Source organism: Glandiceps talaboti, chromosome 14 (genome assembly GCF_964340395.1).
Source record: "Glandiceps talaboti chromosome 14, keGlaTala1.1, whole genome shotgun sequence".
Classification (NCBI taxonomy): domain Eukaryota; kingdom Metazoa; phylum Hemichordata; class Enteropneusta; family Spengelidae; genus Glandiceps; species Glandiceps talaboti.
In genome coordinates this window covers 7,389,641-7,416,245 of record NC_135562.1, presented here as the reverse complement: position 1 = coordinate 7,416,245, position 26,605 = coordinate 7,389,641, and the positions used below count along the sequence as shown (strand labels likewise).

Below are 26,605 nucleotides of genomic sequence, written 5' to 3'. Positions count from 1 at the left end.
GTATAGCACATACTCTTGGGAGAATATGAAATACATACATGGACTTTAAGACGGGGTAAGATTCACTTGACATTTACAAATCCTGTGATTGATTACAAAGTGTCCTGCATACACTTCAAAGAAATACAATGTTTTATGCTTATTGTATATTATACCATACACGAGCCATTTTGAACAAAAAATATGGAATGTATACCCCTACGTCACGACAATGCACGCCTATGTCACGACAAAGTGCATCTACATCACTGGTTCAAAATTTCCCTCGATTTTTCTTTGAAATTACTAGTGCTGGTATAATTATGTTATTCTCCAATATTATTCTTCATTCAGCTGGAAAATATTCATACTCTAGCGACACATAGAGGAAAGGACCCCTTAGGTCACCCGTATTTTCCTTGGCGTTAATAATGAAGAAAAAATATTGGGGAATGACATCTAAATATCTTCCATTTCAGATTTTTTCAATGTTCAATAGAGGTGAAATAAATAATCCAGGTACAAGTACCTTAGGTACTCTGAGCGGGAAGTACATAATTTACTAACGTGTATCCAATTTTAAGAAGTATGTCATGTGTATCCAATTTCAAGAAGTACATCATGTCATATCTATTTCAGGCGATTCTGGTTTTTTTTTTCGTGTTTTTTTTCCATTCCAGATTTTTGAGACTTTTTCATTGGTGATGCTGTCTATCAAATTTATTGTATCAAGATTTGTTCTCAAAAGAGTAGAGCTATTATACAACAGAATAGCACAGGAGTAATGATTTTTTATATTTTCATTAAAGCTGCAGTATACCTGTCACTGGAACGATTTTTTGAAATTTTGTTGTTCAATGTACTGATTTATACTCATATAATATTACACCCGGATAAGTATTGAGTAAATATATTTGTGTAGCTGTATACATATTATGGTATCATAAATCCAATCAAATTGATTTTTGGGTCCACACCCTTAAATGACCACCACCCCCCCCCCCCGCCCCCCCCCCCCCCTCCCCCCCCCCCCCCCCCACCGTATGATCACAATTTCAACTTGTTGCTGTACAACTTCTGGATACAATCGATCAGTGTCTAATTATTGTTTTTTTGAAAACAATTTTCAATGACTACCGGGGTATGTATTGTTGGTTGTCTGATCAAAGGAATAATACTCAAGTTACAGCTAGTGCAGGTTTCAAATCTTTTTTACATGAAAATCAAGAAGTATACCAAAATAATGAAATGATGACTAATGGCATGATTGAATCGAAATATTGAGTACGGCGGAATTTTGACAATTTAATCTCACAGACATTTTCCTTGCTATCTTAGAGATTCCTGAGGGACAAAACGACCACACAGTACATTCCAAGTCCCTTGTTACATTGCTGTTTTATTTGGCAATCAAAGCAGTAGTGAATTATTCAAACTTTGTAAGCACGAAACAAACCATGTTAATGGAAGCCAAGATTCTGAGACTCGCATCAATCTTTAAATACTGGACTACAGACAGCATGATTCCCTTAATTCAGTGAATTGTTAGATTTCCATGAGTGTGTCTCTTACCTTAAAGAGACAGGTAGTTTACAGTATGCAAAGATAGACTCACAAGACTGGTAAAGGTTAATGTATTATCTAAGAGGTGAAGATTTGAAAGCAAACATGTAATCTCCTAGAATACACTGTTTCCTTAGAAGTACACTCAGTGAAAGTTTGTTCGTACTTTGAAGTATGAAAAAATTCACTAGTGACAAATAATACCCTTCTACTTTCTTGATAGACAAATAGAGTATACAAATTTGCTTTTAGATAAAGTACTCTGTGGGGACCAATTTCTCTGAAATCAAAATTCTTGAAGTCTTTCCTAACTTTGCCAAATAAAAGCTAGCTCTTTGTTCTTTTTAAATAATAATTTGGGTTTATCAAGAACTTGACAAACGTTTATTTTCTCAAAGAGTTAACAAAGTATTCGGCAACCATATTGGATCCTAAAATGGCTTACTTTTATACATTATTTTGACTTCTATTTCAAAAACTTGTATGGTAATTTCTCTCTTCATTTCAATTTAGGATTGGTTTCACTTTTCTTGAAAAATAACGCCAATGGTATTGTAGCACAACTGTGTTTATCAAAATGCCAAGTCATCCTTAATGCTACCAACCATGTAAGTTATACACCATCAACAGTGTTGCTGTTTGCAGTTTCTGGGTGACTTTTTTAAATCTATTTTTTTTGATTTTATTTAAAAAAATATAATATCTATTTGCCTATAACTTACCACTTCAGGAACCTCAGTTATGGTGTGCTAAAAACCTTAAGTTTAAGTTTATTAATTTTTTTCCTGAGGCATATAATACATGTTCATGTATAAAATTCGTTGCATTAAAATTCTTATATACATGTACATGTAGTTATAAACATCAGCTGATATTGTATTGATGAGTTGACTTACTAAATATACACCCTGCACTGTATTGATGAGTTGACTTACTAAATATATACACCCTGCACAGTATTCAATCACCTATGGGTATAAAACACACTTGTGTAGCAATACACAGAGTATGGTGCAATATATCCAATCAAATTGATTTTTGAGTCTGTATCCTAAAACAGTGCCCTATTATGGTCACACCTTCAAACTGTTTAATAGTAATGTACTACATATATTTATCAATAAAACTGACCTCTACATTATGTAGATGTAATTAACAAGTACAGTGTTCATTTTTAAAAAAAATAATCAATAATTAAACAAGTATTGTTAGTTGTCTGATTGAATGCTTTCTATAATAAATGACTTTGCTTTAATATGTTTGATTGTGTTTTACAACAAAAGTTTTTTCAGTTCAAACTAAATCTAGCTATTTTTGTTTTAACTTGGAAATCAGTGATTCTTTGCCTGTTGACTGGTACAGTGTGTAGGTCATTGATCACGTATTGATCTCATTTCTATTAACCTGTGTTTAATAATAAATTAACAGATGGTGAACATTTCTCTATTTTTTAATTTTAAATTAGCTCAAAAATTGAAATGTTTTAAGAGAATTGGTACAAAAGATGCATATTAAATACACTGTACAGGACACATGACTGGTTTTGTCTCCATTTCACAACCAATGTGTACTGCACATCATATGTCTAACTGTGCTACCAAATAAAGCTGTTGGTAAAACTAGCAATGCCTCAGAGTCATTAAAATGTGTCAAAACACTTTCATTTCATTCAAAATGTTAAACATTTTCATTCACAGACGACAATAAAAGACCACATGTTGTTGTAACAAGCTGTCAAATGGAGATCTGAGTCGTGTCAAATTTCATTTCTGCTTTGCTCTAAGTACACCTTTTTGACAGAATGGGGGAATGCTATTCAGGAACTCAATCGACACATGGTTAATTAAGTTGAATAAATTTCGACAGATTTGTGATTAAAAATTGTTTCGAACCTGTCATCCACACAAACATTCTGAACAAAGTCTTTTGTAGAATTGCTATAGGGAAACCTTAAGCAAGACAGACTGGAGCAGCCACCCTGAAAATAGGTTTTGTGATAACAGTGATGGATACAATGTACATGGCATTTTCAATTGATGGTTTGATATTGGATTTTAACCTTTGTGCTTGGTACTTAGGAGAACATAAGCATGCTATCAACGTATGGTTATATAAGTATATCTTTTAGTACTAGCAGTGAGCCGATGAAGCATCATGCAAACTAATGTTTTCATCAGTTTGCACCATTCTGATTAAGAATATCTATCCTGTCCAAATGGTAGTTAAAATATTATTTGTTGTGAAAAGGAAACTGAAAATAGCCAAGATTTAAAATTTATCCCTTCAAATCTAAAAATACCGCCAATGGCGTTGTAGCACAACTGTACAGTTTTTAAAAATGCTAACATGCGAACAATAAGTGTTCATTTGGTGAATGACTATCCAGTTGCCTATCCAACCATGTTGCTATCTTTACGATATATGCTATCATTTGGCTGTTGCTATGGATGTGGTCTTGTTGCTAGGCATATTTACATACATTTTTTGAATGTTTATTCAATTGTCTATTAATCTCCATTGTTATCTTCACAATATATGTGATCATTTGGCTGTTGCTATGGGCGTGGTCTTGTTGCTAGGCACACTTGCATACATTTTTTGAATGTTTATTCACTTGTCTTCTATTCCTGTTGTTATCTTTGCAATATATGTGATTATTTGGCTGTTGCTATGGGCGTGGTCTTGTTGCTAGGCATATTTACATACATTTTTTGAACGTTTATTCAATTGCCTATTAATCCCTGTTGTTATCTTTGTGAAATACACGACCGTTTGGCTTTTGCTATGGGCGTGGTCATAGTTGCTACGGTATTTGCATACATTTTTTGAATGTTTATTCATTTGCCTACCATATGATGTTGTTATTTGACCAAAATATACTGCCATTTGGTTGTTGCTAAGGGCGTGGTCATGGTTGCTAGGGCCAATTTTGTCAAAATGTTTTGAAGAATAACATGCAGAACATCTCACCAAGTTTCAGACTCGGTGACCAAGTACTTTTTGAGATATAAGTTTTTGACCAAAAATGAACATTTTTACACCTAATTTGCATATCACTCATGGAATCATGGTATGCTTAATATTTCTTTGTCCATACATCCCTAGATACATTCCCATTAAATTTCAGCCCAATCTGCTCAGTAGTTTTGGAATTATTGATTTGTAACCAAAAAGACACATTTTTAGCCCTAATTTGCATATCACTGATGGAATCATCCCGTCATGGACAAATCTTACTTTACATCCCCTTATATTAAGAATGTTCCCATCAAATTTCGCACCAATCTGCCCAGTAGTTTCTGAGTTTAAGTTTTTTGACCAAAAATCACATTTTTTGACCCAAATCACACATCTGTGATGCGATCATTTTGATTTGAACAATTTCCCAACTAGACACCCAAGGTAATGGACCCACCAAATATCATGGCAATCGGTTAAGCAGTTTTTGAGTTTAAGTTGTTTACACACATACACACACACACACAGACAGACGCCGGGCGATCCCTATAGCACTACTGAACCTCAGTTCAGTTGTGCTAATAAATCTGCTTTCATGAAAATGGGAAAATTACTCTGGTACCTACACACATGTCACCTTTTCTCGGCCAACAACAGTGGTTTAAATTGTAGAATGTGTAAGGTCATAAATTTGTCACTCTTAGACTAGTAAAAGAATATATAAGAGAAGGCTTGAGATCTGTCAACTTGTATTTCAAGAGATCTTGACAATATGTACACGTATGTGTGTATTTAGTTTTGACTTTTAACTTATAAATGAAACAATTTTATCACGGCTTCCTACTTGGAAAAAGTCAATGTGAAACAACATATAAGCTAAGTCCTTGTTTGTAACTTAATAAATTGCGACAAATTAATAAATGTGTCAAATCTTTGTTATTGTACGTACAATAACAAACATTTTACACATTTCTTTAGCTTTTTGCAATGTTACAGACTTCGTAAATGTTGTATCACATGTATTTTTCAAGTAGAAAGCCATAGGGAAATCTTTTTATAAATTAAAAATCAAAAAATAAATACGCAATCCTCATCCATATGGCTGCTTTAGAAAGCTTAAATAGATAAGTAAAACTAGTGGTAATTGATGAGTAGGTTCCAAAGCCACCTGTTTAATATATGGGTTGTTGGTGGCCGAGCGGTTAGCTCGTACCCCTCTTACCTCTGCAGCCTGGGCTCTCAAATCCGCCTGGTGTCAGCTGGGTTTGATTTAAAATTTAACCAGGCCTGTATGTAAGAAGGGTGATGCTCAGTTTGACCCTGCCAAACAACGCACAATGCAGGTTGTCCCCGGGCACTCCGGTTTCCCCCAGCTTCTTCAACACTAGGGCACTAGGGCGCTGCTAATGTGGCGACCATTCAACAAATTTCCGAATTTATTTGGACGAATAAAGATTATTATTATTATTATATAGACCTACCTGTAGTTCTCTAAAAGACTTTCTAGGCCAATGTAGGACTAGGATTAGGATTAGGGTACAAAAAATATACACCTGCAAGATCTATTCAACTGGTTGGCTCTGAAGAAAAGAATAATCCCTATTATTGTCTTATGGTTGCACTCAGTCTGATAAAATACTACATATCCAAGTCTTTGGGATTCAAACATTACAGTTTCATGACTTTTCATACAAGTATCCTGTACAATTTGCACTGAGACATGACAGATAAAACTTTTGATAATGAAGAGAATAAAAACAACTTTCAAGGTCCTACGAAATGTGAGAATTAGGGTGATTAATTTGGCTTGACTAATAGGCGTAATCTACTGTTCCCCAATAACTGTGATTGAAATTGAGCAATTAACTTAGGAAGTCGATAATGATATGGTGGAAATAACCTTGTGGGTACCATCACACTAATTAGCCAGCGACTTGATGATGAGTGTCTAAAACCCCTGTGTGGTATGACATGCATGTTACGACCTCCTAGACTTCTTATGTTGATAAAAGAATCAGCTAGGGAAGCATTCTTGGGTCTTCACGAAGCATGACAGTTTGGAAACCTTTGTGTTCCACAAATTAATGAATGATTTCAGTGAGATGATTGTAAACAATAGTTTCTATCAAAACAAGCAGTGCGGGCAAGATGGAAATATAATCTTACTGTAATTTATGTTCCACTAAAATTGTATGATGTGGGTGAGATGATGCCAATCAAGACATCAAGTAAAACCAAGAGTCCGATAACAAAGTCGGCCTTGTGGACACAAAAACATAAAGTTACTGGACACCTTTGTTTTCCACTAAATGAACAATGTGGGCGAGGTGAAGGCAAAACACATGTCTTAAGCTGTGGTCTGTCACGTCAATGCCGAGTGTGGAAACCTTTAAGTTCCACTAAGTGAATGATGTGGGTGAGATAAAACACTGCCATATTAAAACTTAAGCATGATCTTCTATCAAGGCTGACAGTGTGGGCATGATGTAAACAGATTCTTCCTGGTAACGTGTGATTTCCACTAAATGAACAACCTGGGTGAGATGAAGGGAAAACACATATATCATATCGTAAGGCTTACAGTGTGGACATGATGAAAACATAAACTTACTGGAAACTGTTGTGTTACATGAAAACAGACGGTGACATGATGGCATCTGATGACATGTTAAGTAAAACCATAACAAAGTCAGTGATTTGCACATGATAAAAGACAGCATCTGGAAATGATGCAGGTGAGATGAAGGCAGATATAACACGTCATAACATAAAACACAAGGTTCTATCAAAGTCGGTAGTGTGGACAAGATGTAAACAGAATCTCAATGGAACCATTTATGTTCCGTTAAAATGAAGGATGTGGATGAGGTGATAGCAAACACGACATTAAGTAAAACCAAGGGTTCTAACAACTGGGTGACGTGGGTGAGCTGACGATTGATGTCACATCAAGTTTATCACTGACTCCTAGTAATCAAAGTTGGCAGTGTGGACAGGTTAGGGTACGATTGGAGGTTTCTGTGATGAAGACATATACTTTTAACAATGCATAGAATACACTAGGGGAAACATGTCCACACAAACAACATCACCTGTAATCAGCATTGTCATCAATGCTGTGTGTGATTATGTCACTTAATATCGTCATCTCAAAGTGGTGTGAAAACCTCCCTGGGAGTCTAACACATCTGTACGTATAGATTCTGAACTGATTGAATACTTGATACTAGCCTTTATATTCAGCAACTATTCCATACAATAGATTGTTACCAAAAATTTCCATATATTGTGACATCAGATGGAAAGGGGTATCATCAATATTGTCAGAGTCATATTAATTCCATAGCTTAGGAACTTCCAGCGAGTATGAGAGAGTACTTGCATGTCAGAGAAACATGGAGTGTATAAAATTAATAAAATTGGTTTATTTCATACCCAAACAAATGGTAAATTGGGAGTCAGGAAATAGCTTACAGCTAGTCTGGGTCAGTTACCTCACATATTATCAATATACGTGACAGGATGTATTGATATGTTATAGACCACAAATAGATTCCATAGGATAGTGTACATGTGGTATGTAAAAAGCAAAAAACAGATACAACTTTAACGGAGACTGTAACCAACAGAAAAGAAAGAAATGGCTGCAGCTATGCTTTCTCAGTATATAATACAGCAGTCTTATATGTAGATTGATCAGAACAATTCAACAATATACCAGCATAATCTAGCATTCTGTTATGATTGTATAAAGTGACAGTCCTTTAACAATATATGTACATAGTAAAATGCAATTATAGGCTATATATGTACATATACATGTACAGGGTATCATCTCTCTGGTTATTGAGTACGGAAGTGATACGTACAATACTCTACCCATGTGTTAGGGCTAATATTTTTCTTTAACTCCGTTTTTAATCATCAGAAAATCAAAAATTTACTTGGTTGGTTGGTTGGAGAAAGTCAAACAGACTTTCTGTTGGGCATTCCACTTTTGGGTTAAGAAGACTGTAAAATGATACATCACTTACTTCAAGGAGAAAATCAGCTGTCAAAAAAAGTTAACTTTCTATTTTTATTTTCAGGTCAAGCTCTAAACCAGTGTCCTGAACAAACAGCTAGATTTTTACAATTTCGGTTATGGTTTTGGAATCATAAATATATTCTTGTAAATACTTGCTGAACCATGCATGACTGTCTATAATAGTAATCAAATCCTATCAAACATCCTATGATTTACAATTTAGTGACAAACAAGTAAATTGTCCATACCCCTTTCATGACTATTTACACATGGACATCAAGCCAATGTACAAAACACTGTCAAATGTATGTATGTACCGGTATGTATGCGGGTATGTATGTTGGCATGTATCATCATCATGCATCTGTATGTATGTGTGTATATGTGTGCATGCGTGTGTGTGTGCGTGATTACATGCGCGCGCACATGCTGTGTGTGTGTGTGTGCATCATGCGTAGGTAAAAATGTATCATGCATTTGTATTACAAATGTGTTGATTATACAAATGCTGCAGTGAACCATACCACATCAGGCAAGGAAGTGTCTGTGACCATACTGATATTTAACCCGAAATGAATTATGGGTAATACACAGTTGTACCTAAAGGTGTTGTACATTGTGGGATTACTGTCACCTAGGGCTGTACTGGCCTAATTAATTCTACAGCCATATCCAAATTCAATTTATTACAGGCGTTACATGTTCAATACTCGGGTGACCCATTCATTTCTGACAGGGTTATGTTGCATTGCAATAACCAAAAACAGAGCACATGAATTCCAAGTAGTACATATACATTGTGTATGTGTACAGAGAAAGTGATAAAACTACTAACTGTTACCTTTGGTAAGATACATTAATTGTAAAGCTGTACAGAAAGTGAACTCTTCCTCGTTACCAAGTTTTCTCATCTAAGTGATATTAAAACTTTACCTCCTCAATGTTTTTATGTGACATGGCTGTATATATGAGGACAGTGCCGTGTATATGCATTATTTTGTATCTGATACATGAGGACAGTGCTGTATATATCTGATACAAGTATGACAGGACTGTAAATATAACAGGGTAGTAATGCAGGCTGCATGTCCGAATAATTCAGAAATTCCTTTTTTGATTTGAACATGTTACAAATATGACAAAACAGGGCGGTACATCTAAGAAGACCTGCTATACATATAGCCCTTGCAGGACAGTGATGACAGAGCTGTAGATATGACAGGACTGCTGTAAATCTGAGATGACAGTGCTGAAATTCTGACGAGATAAGGCTGAGATTGTAAATGTTAGATCTAGCAGAATTTTGATGTATAAAATCAGACACATTGTCGGAAACATTACAAGTGCGTCTTGTCTAGAGCAAAATTGCATTGTACGGGTGGGTTACCAGACCTCTTAGATAAAAGGAGGCTGTTGTCAAGGTAAATGTTGTTGCCATGAGAAACAGACATACTGATTTATTCAATATACTTGTTAAATCTAGACTACATGTACATGGGTGAGTGAATTTATCAAAGTATGTGTTCGCTGATGCTATATGGCAGATCATTTGGACAATGTACAACATTTCTTTTGAGGTGAACAGCCAGATTTACATGACTCTATCTGTACGTTATTCAAACCTATTCAGGATGAAGGAAGATTGGCTGAGGTACACGGTGATTAAGTCTCGCAGCTGGTGCTCTAGCTAAGGCTAAGTCCCTTGTTGTGCCTAGAGAGAAATGTCTAGAAACTGAATAATTGTAACCAAGCCAGAGGTGTGACATTTATGAGTATGGGATTATCAAATCGTTAACTCTACATTCTAGGAAAACGTGTAACAACATGGCTAATTTCGACATCCAGATTACAGCTGATACACTGCATTAGCTATATCATTAAGGACAAGCAGACGAAAGATTGTGATTTTCCTGAACAAACCCAACTTTTTCTATTGATCTTAAATTCTTTTAAGTGGTTGGAAAATACATTGTAAAATTAAGTGAAAATGAACTTTAAACAAAAATAGAGACATTATGCATATGATGCCCAAAATGATAAAAATATGAAAAAGTTAAATATAAGCCGTACACATTTTTGAAAGGCGCGTAATTAGAACCACATACATTTTGCTTGGAGTAATCACCAAAATACCAAGGAAGTGCCACAAAATATTTTGTTTCAGCAGCATTTTCTTTGTAAATTATCACCCAATTCTAATAACCTAAAATCCAAGGTAGACAGAATATCTAATCTGGGTCTAATTTATAATCTATGTTGTTATTTAGAAGTACGCATACATGTACGTCACTTAAAACCATAAAACCCACGCTGTGTTTTTCACCACATGTTCTCACAATACAGCTCTGCAGGTATTTGCTGGTATTCAACAACACTGCAGAGTTTATTTCTTTATGAATAGCAACTCCATTAAAGTAAACGTAACCTTTTGACCATGATTCGTACGATATCAAAAACATCTACAGTTCACAAAATATGTAATTTAAAGTACTTCAATTTTCAATAAAACCATGTGAGCCTACATCCATGTTTTTGTAACAGTAATAATTCACAATTTTGAAAATATCTTCCTTGATAATCAATTTTAATCATCAATTTGCAGGTAATTTCTTCTATATCACTGAGATGTATTAATTTTCATACTTTTAATAAACAGCAAAGAAATAATTTTTTATACTACAGTCTGTCAATTCAGACAATCAACATCTGTTGCAGAAATCCATTTGGATACAGGTAAACTGAGACATCGTGTGGGTTTTACAAAATAATGATATAGGAAAGTGGTGACGTAATTAACAAGGGACAGCGGTAATATATTTTAATTTATGTTTTCAGGTAACAGAGGAAAATATACTTGCATATTTTAGGAGCTCGGTGAGCAACTAGACTCATCCAATGAGAGACATATACCCAATTTTATTAGCTTGGTTAAGCAACTCACCAGACTCATCTAATGGGAGATATATACCCAATTTTATTTAATTTGGTTAAGCAACTCACCAGACTCATCTAATGGGAGATATATACCCAATTTTATTAGCTGGGTTATGCAACTCACCAGACTCATCCAATGGGAGACATATACCCACTTTTATTAGCTTGGTTAGGCAACTCATCAGACTCATCCAATGGGAGACATATACCCAATTTTATTAGATGGGTTAGGCAACTCACCAGACTCATCCAATGAGAGACATATACCCAATTCTATTAGCTTGGTTAGGCAACTCATCACACTCATCCAATGGGAGACATATACCCAATTTTATTAGATGGGTTAGGCAACTCACCAGACTCATCCAATGAGAGACATATACCCAATTTTATTAGCTTGGTTAGGCAACTCATCAGACTCTTCCAATGGGAGACATATACCCAATTTTATTAGATGGGTTAGGCAACTCACCAGACTCATCCAATGAGAGACATATACCCAATTTTATTAGCTTGGTTAGGCAACTCACTACACTCATCCAATGAGAGACATATACCCAATTTTATTAGATGGGTTAGGCAACTCACCAGACTCATCCAATGAGAGACATATACCCAATTTTATTAGATGGGTTAGGCAACTCACCAGACTCATCCAATGAGAGACATATACCCAATTTTATTAGCTTGGTTAGGCAACTCATCAGACTCTTCCAATGGGAGACATATACCCAATTTTATTAGATGGGTTAGGCAACTCACCAGACTCATCCAATGAGAGACATATACCCAATTTTATTAGCTTGGTTAGGCAACTCACTACACTCATCCAATGAGAGACATATACCCAATTTTATTAGATGGGTTAGGCAACTCACCAGACTCATCCAATGAGAGACATATACCCAATTTTATTAGCTTGGTTAGGCAACTCATCAGACTCATCCAATGAGAGACATATACCCAATTTTATTAGATGGGTTAGGCAACTCACCAGACTCATCCAATGAGAGATATATACCATATACCCAATTTTATTAGCTTGGTTAGGCAACTCACTACACTCATCCAATGAGAGACATATACCCAATTTTATTAGATGGGTTAGGCAACTCACCAGACTCATCCAATGAGAGACATATACCCAATTTTATTAGATGGGTTAGGCAACTCACCAGACTCATCCAATGAGAGACATATCCCCAATTTTATTAGCTTGGTTAGGCAACTCATCAGACTCTTCCAATGGGAGACATATACCCAATTTTATTAGATGGGTTAGGCAACTCACCAGACTCATCCAATGAGAGACATATACCCAATTTTATTAGCTTGGTTAGTCAACTCACTACACTCATCCAATGAGAGACATAATTTAGTAATTCTAGGAGCTCGGTTACCAACTCTTATGACATAATATAATGAAAGACAAATGATTAATTTAAGGAGCTCTCTTTGCAACCATTATCAAGCCTTATCTTACGAGCTTGGTTGGCAAATATGACTGATCAAATGACAGAAAAAGGTGTAATTTACATGTAAGGTACCTTTGTTTGCAACTCATAAAGGCTCAAGTCTATCCATATAAAAGACATATGCCTAATTTTAGGAGCTCAATTTGCCAAATTAAAACTGATCCAGTCAAACAAAATGGTGAAAAGATTATTGGCAACATTATATACACATGTATTATAATGAGTGCAGTGGGTGTATTGACTCAAAAAACAATGTAATACATTCAGGCAAACTATACACACAGATCAATTTTAAAATGTTAAAACAACATCCGCCACAATTAGTGATATTACAAGAATTATAATTGCATTGGCTTGCTCTTAATAACCCTTTTCTCTGAGTTGTTCCATATTTGCATACTGGTATTTTACGTAAGTTGGATAATGAATGGCTTTATGATGTAATGAAAATATCAATAATTAATTTCATAATTTCCTGTTAATGGTATTCATTTTTACCTGTTTATTTCTAGGGATGAAATCATAATGATGTTCTGGTTTTATTTCTTTGATAAAGTGAAAAAATTGTCTGATCCGCTTTCCTTGGAATTTCACGAATTTGTAAGTTAAAATAAGCTCATGAACATGGATTAATACTAGAAGGGATTAGATTTAGCTGTTAGAACTTGAAGGTTCATGTTATCAAAATTTAATGATTTTCACTTGTTTCATTTTTCTGTACAAATCAATTTTTTAATATGAAAGAAATATCCACTATGAAGGTTTATAAACATGGAATCGTTTTTTAAAATACATTTATTCCCCGTTTGTTAGCTTTAGAAATGTTTTTTTTTTATAATCTGAGAAACATCTTTTTCAATTATAAAATTAAATTATGTTAAATTCAATGTCAGACTCACTGAAATAATATATGGTGTTTAGAAGAAAAATACACTCAGATAGCTGAATGTAGAATTACTTTTATACTTTTTCTCCCCTTTTTTGCTATCATATTAATATTATGAGTGCAGGTGTGGCATACTTGGGGTATATACACGAGTACTTGAAGTGTTCTCTGTGCCTGCACTTTCACGAGTGTAGTGCAAATACCCCCCCCCCCCCCCCCGAACTCACGTGGAATGGGGTTCTGTTATTATTACATGTTTATCTGAAAAGGCAAATTTCCATAAAAATCATACAGCGTGATCACGTGATTACACGTGTAGCGAACAATCACATCCTCATTTGCATATCATTTGCATGTAGGTATGCAATTATATTTTCGGTATAGCACTGCAGTGCAAATACCAGTGACTAGTATGTGAGCACACACCAGTGCAAGTAATTTCTGGTACATATATATGTAATAATTTATAGTACTACAACTGATTTGCCATGCACAAGAACACAGACGGTAGAATAATGATGTTAAATAAACGAGACTCAGACAGCTCAAGAAATATTGACCTACAGACTTTTTACTATCTTATCCTGTGTACAATCACACACAAAATTAAGTCCTTTATAATACATAGCCATTGCAATATGATGGTAGTACGTAATACTAGACTCAGGGTGATTTATGTCTTTAGCAAAATGGAAGAACAATATTTTGGTTATTTCAGTTGCTGTATGAAACGATGTAATTCAGAATAGTGTAGCTGATCATTCGATTATAGTACATTATGAATTAATATTACATGCAGCCAAATTATTAATTTTCATTTTTTTAAATCGTTTCATAATTCTATGGTTTGATATTTTGTAGGCATTACAATACTCAAACATAAGGAATACTTGTACGTAATGTTTATCAACTGACAACTAAATTATTAATTTTCCAACTTTTTCGTTTTCTAAAATATGATATTTCCGTTGGAAGCTTAAATGAAAACACTTCAAATGAAAGTGAAATATCATGTTAATTACATTGTATTCCATGTGATCAAATGAATACCCAAATTAGTTATTTTTCCTATTTTGTAATCATTTTAATAATGGTATCATTTCATCCAAATAATATTTAATTTTCATCTAAGAAAAAATACTTCAAGATAAAGATGAGATATTGTTTACTTCAGCTAGTGCATTATTTGAATAACAGATTATTAACTTTCATTTTTTTCTTCTTCATAATTTTGTTATTTCATCCTGTATATTTCACATGCAACTCTGAGTCAATGAAAATACTTCAAGTAAAGAAGTAATGTGTCAGTTCATACATTGTATTCCATGTTGAATAACACACAACTCAAAATTATCAATATATTAATTTTCCCTTTCTTTACAATTTCATAATTGTTATTTTATCCCATATAATATTTCATAAACCTTTAAAATAATATACGTCAGAAAAAGATGAAGCATTGTGTTACATTTCATATTTTTCCATGTCAATAGATAAATTTCAATTTTTTTATCCGTTCACAATTGTGTGTTCTTTCATCTATACAATATTTCATATGTATCTAAAAGACTATATTTTATAATAAATATGGGGGGTACTGTTCCGTGCACTGCATCACATGTCATTTAATAACCAGCTAAATTGCTAATTTTCCAGGTTTTTCATCCGTTCATAATTCGTGTGCTTTCATCAGGATGTTATTTCATATTCATTTTAATAGACAGACATGATGTCATATCTTGCACCTAGAATATCAAACAGAAACTAAATTAAAGTTCAAAGGTCAAATGTTATGGTGTATGATTTTACACAAGAATATGCCTAATACGTCTAATAATTCTAACAGATGATGAAATGACTTGAGAATACGTTATGAAATATTTACATATGTTGAGCTTACACATTGACTACAGCCAAATTAACTTGGCCATACTATACTCGTGACCAGTGTACTCTCTAATGATAGCCAAATTTTGTGGTTGTGAGTCAAAATGAGAAAGACTGACACTTCTTGTGAGTCACCACATAGTAATAGATAGGGGAACACCATATTTTAGTGCATCACTAGAAACTGTATGCATCAGTGGTGTGTCAAATAGGGAACTTGCAATACAGACTGAGCATGCTCAGACGCAAAGGACTATGGGATTATCTGTGGTTATCATAACACCTAATCTGGCGCTACCAATAAAAAAACCTCCAACAATTGTCAGGGTAACTATGAATTGATCATTCGTGGTTGCAAACAATGTACAGTATTGTTTACAATACCGATTCATTAGTATTTATTATCACATTTCCCATGATGCAACATTCAACATTGCGGGTTTGCAATTTCCCTATTGGCTTAGAGGGCACACTGCTCATGACATCATAGTTTAAATGCATGAGACTCCACTTACCTAACAACAAGACAAAAGTTGTTATAAATTTAAACATATGTTCCCTCAAAATAGGACAAGAAAACTGACAATCTTGTTTCCCATTAGAGGTAAAGGCATGTATACTTAGCTGTCAAGTCAATCCAAATTTATGGGAATACTAAATAGTAAATAGAAGACATATTGAGTGGATGGATTATTAACAAAGTATATACAGTATCTCTTCATATCAGAAGCATTAAATTGCCTTGGCTACCAGCACATTTTTGTTCCTGTTTCATCATGCCAATAGCTGCTAAGGAAATAGAGAAACACAGTTTACCTTAATATTGAGACCACTGTCAGTGATGACTAAGTGTAAACGTCTCACTGCTTGAAATCAAGATGTGTATGAAAGTGTTGTCAAAAACACAGGATATTGGCCTTCAATTTGTAATATCTTGACCCTGTAAGTATACACTACGTACTTCATAGGATATGTAGGCCAGCAACAGTTGCTATGCCGACACAGTCTCTCAGATTTCAGTGCACCTACACACTGTACTGGTACATGAAACAGACTATGGAGATGTGATGGAGACATAAACTGAGGTTTTTAACTGTAGTGTGCTATGCCTGGATGTACATCACATCACGTAGCAGGCTTGTTTGCAGGTCAAAAATGTGAATATTGCAAAGATTTGTATAAAAACGAGTAATAAGTAGCAAACCATTGAGCTTTTGATCTCACCTGGTAGTCGATCCTCATCTACCAAGTTGGACAGGTGAACATTTTTGTTTATACCGAGGCGATCTTTCTTATTCAACAAAAGTTAAAGGTTGCAGACTAGTCAATGTAGTTTTCACCAAATATTAATACTCATCACCTTGAGCATTTTTATGAAAGACTTTTAAGGACTGTGTACTTGCATGTATTTGGCAGCTTCTTTATTTCTATACCAATCCTTTTAATGGTAGTATTTATAAACTTTTATGTTGACTCATGCACATGGATATTTTTCACATTTACATGTACGTGTCAATTAAGACATAAAACATTGTTCTACGTTTGGCAGCAGACAATTATCATACTATTTTGACAGTAAGTCATCATGAGTGGCTTTAATGCACTTTTTAATGTCCTCAGACTTTAGAAGTAGGCTGAGCAGCTTGGTTACCTCTACAAGGAGATATGTGAGTTGACACATGACACTGTATATAAGATAACAAACTTCATCCTGTCCGCCATGTTTGAGCAACAAAACTCCATTTGAAAGCAAATTCACAGCAAGTACATAACATAATCAATGCATATAAAAACTACAATCTTTTAGTAAACATTTCAGAAGTAAACTGAATATACATATTTGTCAAAGTTGCTGCAACATGGTACACATACTTATATATAACAATTATAAGTTATCAGTATTTAAGGTACAGTAAACCTAGATATTTTCGCTACTAGAAAATTTTGTGATTTTACTGTCTTCAACTGATGCCCAAAGACTATTAATTACCTGACTGGTACATTGTGTTCATCTACAAGAAGGCATTTTAATCACTACTTATTTTTACGTCATTGTTTTTCAGCAAAATAAGCGAAAATAAGTTTTGAGTGAAAATGTCCAGGTTTAAAGTATACTATCTATCTACAATGTATGTTTTCATTAAAAAATCGTTAATTATTCATGTGTCTGGAGATTGAACTGATGGGTACACTTTTAATTATCTTTCAAGTAATGATATGACTCAGTGTCTGTTGAAGAATGTTGCAGTCATATTAATACCTATAGATTGTATGTAAAGTTTTTCCCCCTTAGGGGTCGTAGTCTGGGTTGGTTTGGTTGTACAGTTTCTTATGTACTGTAGCATACCAGTTATACCATACTCAAGCCAAGTTATTGTCTTTGAACATAAAAATATGGATTACATACTCTGGTCGTCCTATGTCATGACAACCCATGCCTATGTCACTAGCTGGTTCAGTGGTGATCGAAATATGAGTAAAAACTTTCCAAATCGCCATAATTTTTGACAACTTTTGATGAATTATGCTGAAGGAGGTCTAATTATATTATTCCCCAATATATTTCTTCATTCAGCCAGAAAATACTCATGACCTAAGGGTTTGTCACTACTCGTCTAGCAACTTGGAGTGACAAGGCCCCTTATATCAGTCATAATTCCCTTAGCCGAACAAAGAAAAACATTGGCAAAGAATATCTGAAGTATATCAGCCATTATAACAATACATATTTGACTAGAGTTAAGATATTAGCAGAGAGTACTGGACTTCTATTTTTCATTTAACTTCATAACAAACCACCCCCACCCCCCACCCCCCAACATGACTTAAGCAAACTACATTCACACCACTATTGTGCGTGTATGATTTTCTTGTGTTTTGTCATGATCATGTTACGCTGTCACTTTGCTGTCTGTCCCACATTCAAACTTTTGTTCTGTATATCTTTATTGCATATAATAATAAAATTGATTGTTTTTATTTGTCTTGTGCCATTGTTGATTCTTTTCTATCTGTACTTCAAATTTGAATCATAGTTTTTTTCTCTGTGTGTGATTCTTTCACTCTTTACCGTTTTGTTCAGGTCAAAATTCAAAAAGCTTGCAGAGTGCTTTTTACTACAAATATACACAAGGCATGTAAAATAGTTTTATATAGATAGACATTTTCCTTAGAATTTGACAATAATTCCTTGACATACTGAAGTACTATTAAAGTTAAACTTTGCTAAAACAATATTACAAAATAATGATATAAATGTGTCGTTAATATATTTTTAAAGCAGGCAAATGGGTGAAAAATAACAATCCATCAACAACAAACAGAAATAAAATATCAACGTAAATTACACAATCGTTCATTAAATAATTACATTTTATTACATTTGTTTTAAGAAGAGCACTTCCAATTGAACTGAAAAACAGATCAAACATCTGTTAAAATTGCCAGGAAATAGGTATTTTACTCCAGAATGCAATTTATCAGTAAGTTGACATAGCACACCAGTGTATACTCGTTGGTTGCCTATTCAAACAGTAACATACTTTTAAAATACAATATATTTTATTGATTGGTGAGACTATTGACTGTAATGCTCTCATGACTAAAACCTACTCTTTGTCAGTTTTTGAACCACATCATGCAAACGCTAGTGTGTTATGCAATTTTGACAAGTGGTGATTGTTATTATACTGTAACAGCATTTTTACTATTCATGACAAATTCGAGATTAAAATCTAGAATATTTTCACTAAACACTTAATTTCACTTATTTCGCTGGACAACAAAAACACAAAACCACGAGTGAATAAAAATAAAATGCCTTCTTGAACATGAACACAATGTACTAATTTGGTTTACAGTATTTTGCTAGCTGTACAAAGAAATGGTTATAGTATCTGCCCTGTAATTGTATATGCATGTCTTATGCATTTCCAGTTATTCTGTTCTGGAAAACTCCCATGCATTCCCATTCATATCAAGAAAAAAATCTGGGGTCACCACACAGAAATTTGCAATAGTGGTCAAAACGATGTGAATATTATCCCTTTCTAGCAAACAAAATGGCTGCTGAATATATGTTACCTTAATATTTTAAAATAACTAAAGAAAATCCTGAGAGTCCCAATGTTACAAAGTTATTTTTCTTCAAATGCTGTCAGTTTACTTCCAAATATATCAAAATAATCACAGGGGTTCAGACAGCTTTTGGGCTTTTCATGAAATGTCAAAAAATTCAATCCAAAAGGGAAGGTTTACCAACCAGGACTGTAGCCAACGGCAACCAAAGGAAATGGCTATCTATGTATGAGCCATATTGTCTAAGATATTCCTGCAGCAAATGCTACATTATTTAGCACTATCAAACACTCTGTGAAATGACAAAAATACTTCAATTCTCAATGTGCACACTATCTGACTCTTGTATCTAGCCATTCCATTCATAATATGAAAGAAAATTTTGATTATAAAAATGAACAGTTCTAGTTCATGATATTTTTTCTATCTGTTCTCCATCTAAGCAAACATTTGAAAGACAGTATGTGCTTTACCAATTGTATATACATACCATACATTTTTGCATTTACAACACAAACTAATTTTAGTAAATTAAGAAAAATGTAACATTAAAATTCCTTTCATATGTTGGTTTAATTTTGATTTCTTTTTAAATTTAAGTTTCTCTTAAAAATTTACAAGCTAGTATAAATGACAATACAGGCATGTTATTTATCTGTGTTGGGGCTATTTAGCACAACACTTCAGACAAAATCATTTTCACGAATATATAAAATGTAACACAAATTCCTGTTTTAAATTATTTTGAAATTCATCTTTTTTAATTCTAATTTTATTAATAACTGTAAACCTGCCTTAAAATGTACATTGAAAAACATTATTTGTTGCTGACACACACACATATATATATATGTGATATACATTGTATAAATTCATATATAATAAACCACAAATTGTTGCATTTGAATTGCATGTAGCTTTTGAAAAAATTTAAATAAATTTTGAAGAGATCTATGCCTAACTAATCTTGAAATGGGATGGAACACTTAAAATAGTTTACAGAGCAACATGAGTGATGATAATACCTTAAAATCACTCTTTTTGTCAGTTATCTGAAAATGATTGATCACATAAAACATTTGTCTAAATGTCAAAGCACAAGAATCATGTCCTGTGTCAATCCTCTTGTGACCTTCTTTGAGGAGAATGTTTGATGTTTCATGAAAAAAAGCTATGAGCCTTGTATGAATGGTTGTACTGAAAATTACAAACTAGTTTTTATTTATGGAAGCATTATCAAATCTGCTAGTGGAACGCACACAAGCCATCCTCATATTGTGAATTTGATAAAATACATATCTGAACATAATTAACATAATTCGATTAATTTGTCATCCTTTTTATTATCAATATCATATTATCAAATTAATTCTGAAGCCAAAATGAAACAAAATGATGACCGTGCACGAATGATTACTATGTATACAAAACGATAACAAAAAGTAACACTGACATAAATAATCTGACTTGATTTATCATATTGTAAGACTATCCTCCCTTGTAATTATTTCATTCATATTGCTATTCAATAAATAAATCCAATGCAGGCATATTCATATAAACAATTTCAGGACTTATAACGCCAAAATGGCATATTTTGAAAATATATTTGAAAATACCTGCATTTTTGACGGATGTATGTTTTCCAAAATGATTTATCACATAATGCCTTTACTGATATGACCACTGTCAGTTTTACCATTATAATAATGTTTGACATCTCATAAAATAGGCCATGAAGAGAATGATCAATTATGCACATACACATTTCTTTGTATTCCATGTTTCATAATTTTGACATGTTCATTCACAAAATGGATTAAGTGAGATTTACATATTTTGTTAAGGATGATGACCAAGGCTATTGTGTACACGCATACATGTATGTCATACTGTGACACAGTAACATTATCAAGCTTATCTAGTCCATCAACATCAAGCAATCTCCTATTTTAAACATAGGATTTCATTTTCAACAGGCTATCCAAACAATACTCTTCAATGAATAGCATTTGGACTACAAGTACATGTACATCGTACACAGAGAGAGGATAAACACACAGTTACATGGTGATCCGAGTGCTTCAGCTCTTTCATGAATGTCATATTTAATGCCATTTGAATGGTGCTTTCATGACTACACGATTACTTACATATGGATAAATGGCATTCATACCTTGGGCACCTGCTTGAAGCTAATTTCCACTCCAAAATAACCAATTTCTGGCTAATTTTAGCTGAAATTATTCACTAAAAACACTTCAAAATCACCTACCTTCTACTGTCTGTATCCAGTTTGGACCTCAATATCACGCTGTCTCAGCTAACAATGGCACACCTGACAAGTGAAAAGAGAACACTGTTGACTGCTAACACAGGTAGTTTTACCTGACACGCTACTTTTCAATAACTATAGCTTACAGTAGCAACAGCTACCCAGCATGCTTTGCTCATGATGCCAGCTCATTATATATGCACACATTAGCTTTATCACCTTGTGGATGACTACTTCCAAGGTGATTTGAAACATAGATTGTCTGTCACCCATAACTAATGAAAATGAGTGCAATAATATATATTAGCTGGCAAAAATAACCCTCACTCAATATTGCTATTGATGTGTTTAATAACCGGAAATCTGCTATATAGTCTAGTCGAAAAACATACACAGTTATAATGTAAGTCTCCTATGGCTAGGTCTAAATGTGACATTTAATTTCATAAAAATAGAAGTGATGTGGACAAGTAAGTATTGAAAGACAGATCAATCTATTTTGTTACTTAGGGAAGATGAAAGAAACAGTTCAATATCTGTCATGGTATTTAGTATTCATATATTGTAATCAATATTGAACTAATTTTAGTCTATTTTTCTCAAACGATAAAAAGGTTTACATTTGACTCAGTTTCATACATACTTAAAAATTCTCATTACTTGAACAAACAAAGTAGAGTTGACAATCAAGGCACATCAAAATAACATTCAGATGGCAACAAGCTATTTCATTTCTACAATGTTTTCATTTGTAGATTCTGATGACCTAAACCCAACCCAAACAAAAATACTATCCTTTTTTAAAAATGCAAAAAATTTCTCAACAAATTACCTTTGTGACATAACATGTACTTCCAACTGATTTTAGACTCAGGAGTGAGAACCCCCTTTTTTTAACTCACTATTTTGATATCTTGACCAAGCAAAAAAATGATCTTTTTAAAAAAAACGGCAAATTTCTCAAAAAATTAATATTGTGACATGATAACATTGCACACTTTCCACTGATCTAAACTCAGGAGTGGGGAGTTTAGAATATTTAAAAAAAAATTCATTAGTTTTATCTCTTGATCAACCTTCACATTCAAGATTTGAAAGAGTTGTGATGAGGAAGTTATATGACTGTACACTTTGTACCAAGAACATTGACGCAACCAAAAACGTTGTTTTCCTGCACTAGAATCATAGAGGTATTAGTTCCGAGTACAAAACACCGAACATTTTAAGAAGTTTGGGCACTCGATCAACCCTGACAACACTACTGGTTATCACTTGTGAGGATCATTGCATTAAAGGCGAATCAGTTAAAGGAGCCATCAAGATCAAACAGCCGTCACTTAACAGGGTTGAGGGGATGGAAATACCGGTAGTAAACAACATCCTCCTACAGTCCATACGACAAGTCTACGTCATTGACCCACATATAATAACAGCTGCAGAAGGCAGAGCAATTTAACTGAAATATAAGCTAACAGCTAAATAAGGCAGAGCAATTTATACTGAAATATACTCTGGGTAAATTATCTATGCTCTGATTTTGGAACTAATACAAAATAGAACTTTGGTGTACAAAACTATTTGACATATTTTCCTTGTTTTCTGATAGTGACAATTTTCGGATGATTTAGAATTTTTGTCTCTTTTATGCTACAGGACTGAAATACCATCAATCATAAACACATCCTGATGCACAGTGTACTGTACATGTATTTCGTATTCATAAATATGTGAACTTGTACTTGTATCATGAAATTCGGGCAGAAACTTTTCTGATGAGTTCCGAAGATGTTCAAAATTGTTACACATGTGTTCTTTGATTGTGAAGGAAGAATAATGCTCAAGAAATGTCCACGTTTTGGAAGAAATCGCATTGCCAAATGTGCCACTTACAGGTGCTGCCATTTTGTCTACAGCTGTTGAAATGACACAAAATGCGTCAACAACATTAGCCAATTAGAATGCATGTTACACAATTTTGATTCTAGAACACTTTGAGCTCATTTTCCTATTGGAATGGGGCACTACAACAGTGTCTGTACAGTCATGTATTTCTGATTCATAACATACATACCACCACGAAAACTATACTGTACATGTACATACGGAACACCAAAACAATGAATAAAATGTATTTTACGTTTCTATTCAAATGCTATGTATATTTTACTATATGATTTGTACATTCTCACAAAGCCTTCCAAAATAAATCAATTCTCTATATCTCTATTCGAATGCTACCTACTAGTACGCATACAAAGAAAAACGTATTGTATAATATGAAGATATATGGTTCTGTCAATAAAGTACCATTAATATGACATTTTAAATGCATGGTACTGCTTTAATGGTGGGGAAATAACAGTTATTGTATTTAATAACCCGCTCCTTTTAAGCTCAAATATTTATTACATGGTCATGACCCTTTGGCCTTTTTCTATTGAAATATTGATGGGTATAATTTCCTGCTCCTAGTATGGTTATGCGTTTCTAAATATATACTACAATGTATGTATATTCACATTCATACCATGATCAAGCTATTAAAGTTGTATGCACTCAAACAGAAAATATGGAATTTATGACAACTATACGGATCTAAATCATTGGTTAAAGATTTTCAGAATTGTCACTATTTTCTATTTTTTCCAACTTAAGTTAAAGTTAACGTAGCCATATAGATGGCAAATGGGTATTGGATTTTTAAAATAAAATGCAGTAATATCAAAGAAAAATCGGGGCAAGTAATGGCAATGTTGAACATTTTAACTCATATTTTGAACACAGTAGAACCAGTGACATAGACTTGTGTTGTTGTGACATAGACATGTGTTGTCATGACATACATGTATGTAGAACCACCAGAGTATAAATTCCATATTTTTTGTTCAATTGGCTTGTGCATAGTATAATGGGGTTTACACAACAATTTGTGACTCAAGTGATATACTGGTGAGACATCTTTTCTATCATCCTTTCAGTTCCCGATTGATGAATTGATAGCGCAGTGATTACATGCATAATGTACAAGTACAAAGTACCTAATTTACTGATTACCACTGACTTGAGGGGTGTCGAGTACACTCAGCAGTTGATTAGATTATTGTCAAGATCAGTGTAATAAGAAGGGGATTGTTGCTCAGCTAAACACATTGTACTACACTGAGAATTTCAGACTTTATCCCAATGTGGCCACACAAAATAAATTATATGGTTCCAATAAACTATCATTCAAAAATAAGTGGGTTCAATGACATTGAACCTTCTCTAATTTTCATTTTTTTTGTGTGTGCGAGTGTGTTATTCTACAAATTTCTCTGATTCTGATGCAAGTTTTTTCAGAAGTATTTCTCAAACTACACAATTAGTCAGCAGAGAAAAATGAAAAAGGATTGAATCATTGATAACCTGACTATTCTACTTCGTTTTTTTTTTCTTCTTTTAAATTGGTTTGGCCTGATTTAAATTTTTCCTCATGGATAGAATTACTACATGTACACTTATTGGGTGGCTCGGACTACATTTCTGAAAGTGAAAAATGGTCTGTTTTAACATTCTGACAGAACCCCATAACATGCAAGTGCAAGTGTGGTGTACTCTGGGTATTTACAAGTCTTAAGAGTGTTTGCAGTTTTCCTGCAGCCATACTATCATGAGCATAGTGAGGGAAAGTGAAGCAGAAAAAACTGCAAATTCCTCAGATTACCCATACTTTAAATCATACAGCATCTGGTTCTGTGTTATTACTACATGTTTATCGGAAACAGCAAACGTCTGCAAAAATGATACTGCGCGATCACACGCTTTTGTTTACAATGAATGATTGTGCCCTCATTTGCATATCATTTGCATGATGTTATGCAATCATGTGTTTGGTATTGCACTGCAAATACCACCAGCAAGTAATCACCGATATATAAAATAATATCCACATCATGATTAACTTATCACATGCTTAACATTTATTATGCCCAAGAAGTTTGGGGGCTATTTTCCAGAATTTTTCTCATTCACGCAATTATTTATTTTCTTGTTGTAATCTTGAAAAGTAAACCTCACCAAACAAACTTGAAATTTAAATTTGTCTGGCTCAATATTGTTGTTTCATCATTTTATGAATTCTATAATTGTTCCTAATTGAAACACAAACTTGTAAATTTGCAGATCTTCATTAGATCATATATTCTATTGAAATTCCCTTACATTCAAGGAATTTAGTTACACATTTTCCCACACGAATTTGGAAGTCAAACTTTTCCATGACTTTTCTTGAGCAGGAATGGGTCGGCATTCAGAGATGTTCAGGGATCGTAATTATCAATTTCCTGATACAAATTTATAAATTTACAGAAAATTCAACTTCCCAGTCATTTTGCTATAACACTGGTTTGATTTCCCAGAACAAATAATGCCAGTTTCTAACTTTTTTAACTGAATTATCCATGCATTTACAAAATTATGCTAAAAGCTAATTTATGCATTTCTACAAAGTTCACTTATCATACAATTCATGGATATACAACCTCATGGGATACATTTAAACATTA

General features: G+C 33.7%; 1 protein-coding gene across 2 annotated transcripts in view; it reads right to left on the bottom strand.

Annotated features, from left to right (window-relative positions):
- The window catches only part of LOC144445460 (neurocalcin homolog), a 158,496-nt gene that overhangs the window by 63,807 nt on the left and 68,084 nt on the right, over positions 1 to 26,605 (bottom strand). Inside the window, exon 3 of one of the 2 annotated variants that reach the window (XM_078135017.1) lies at positions 22,062 to 22,124. The gene's annotated coding sequence lies outside the window, so the exon portion shown is untranslated. Of the gene's footprint in view, positions 1 to 22,061; positions 22,176 to 26,605 lie in introns of those variants that run through there. The other variant, XM_078135018.1, reaches the window with a different exon arrangement.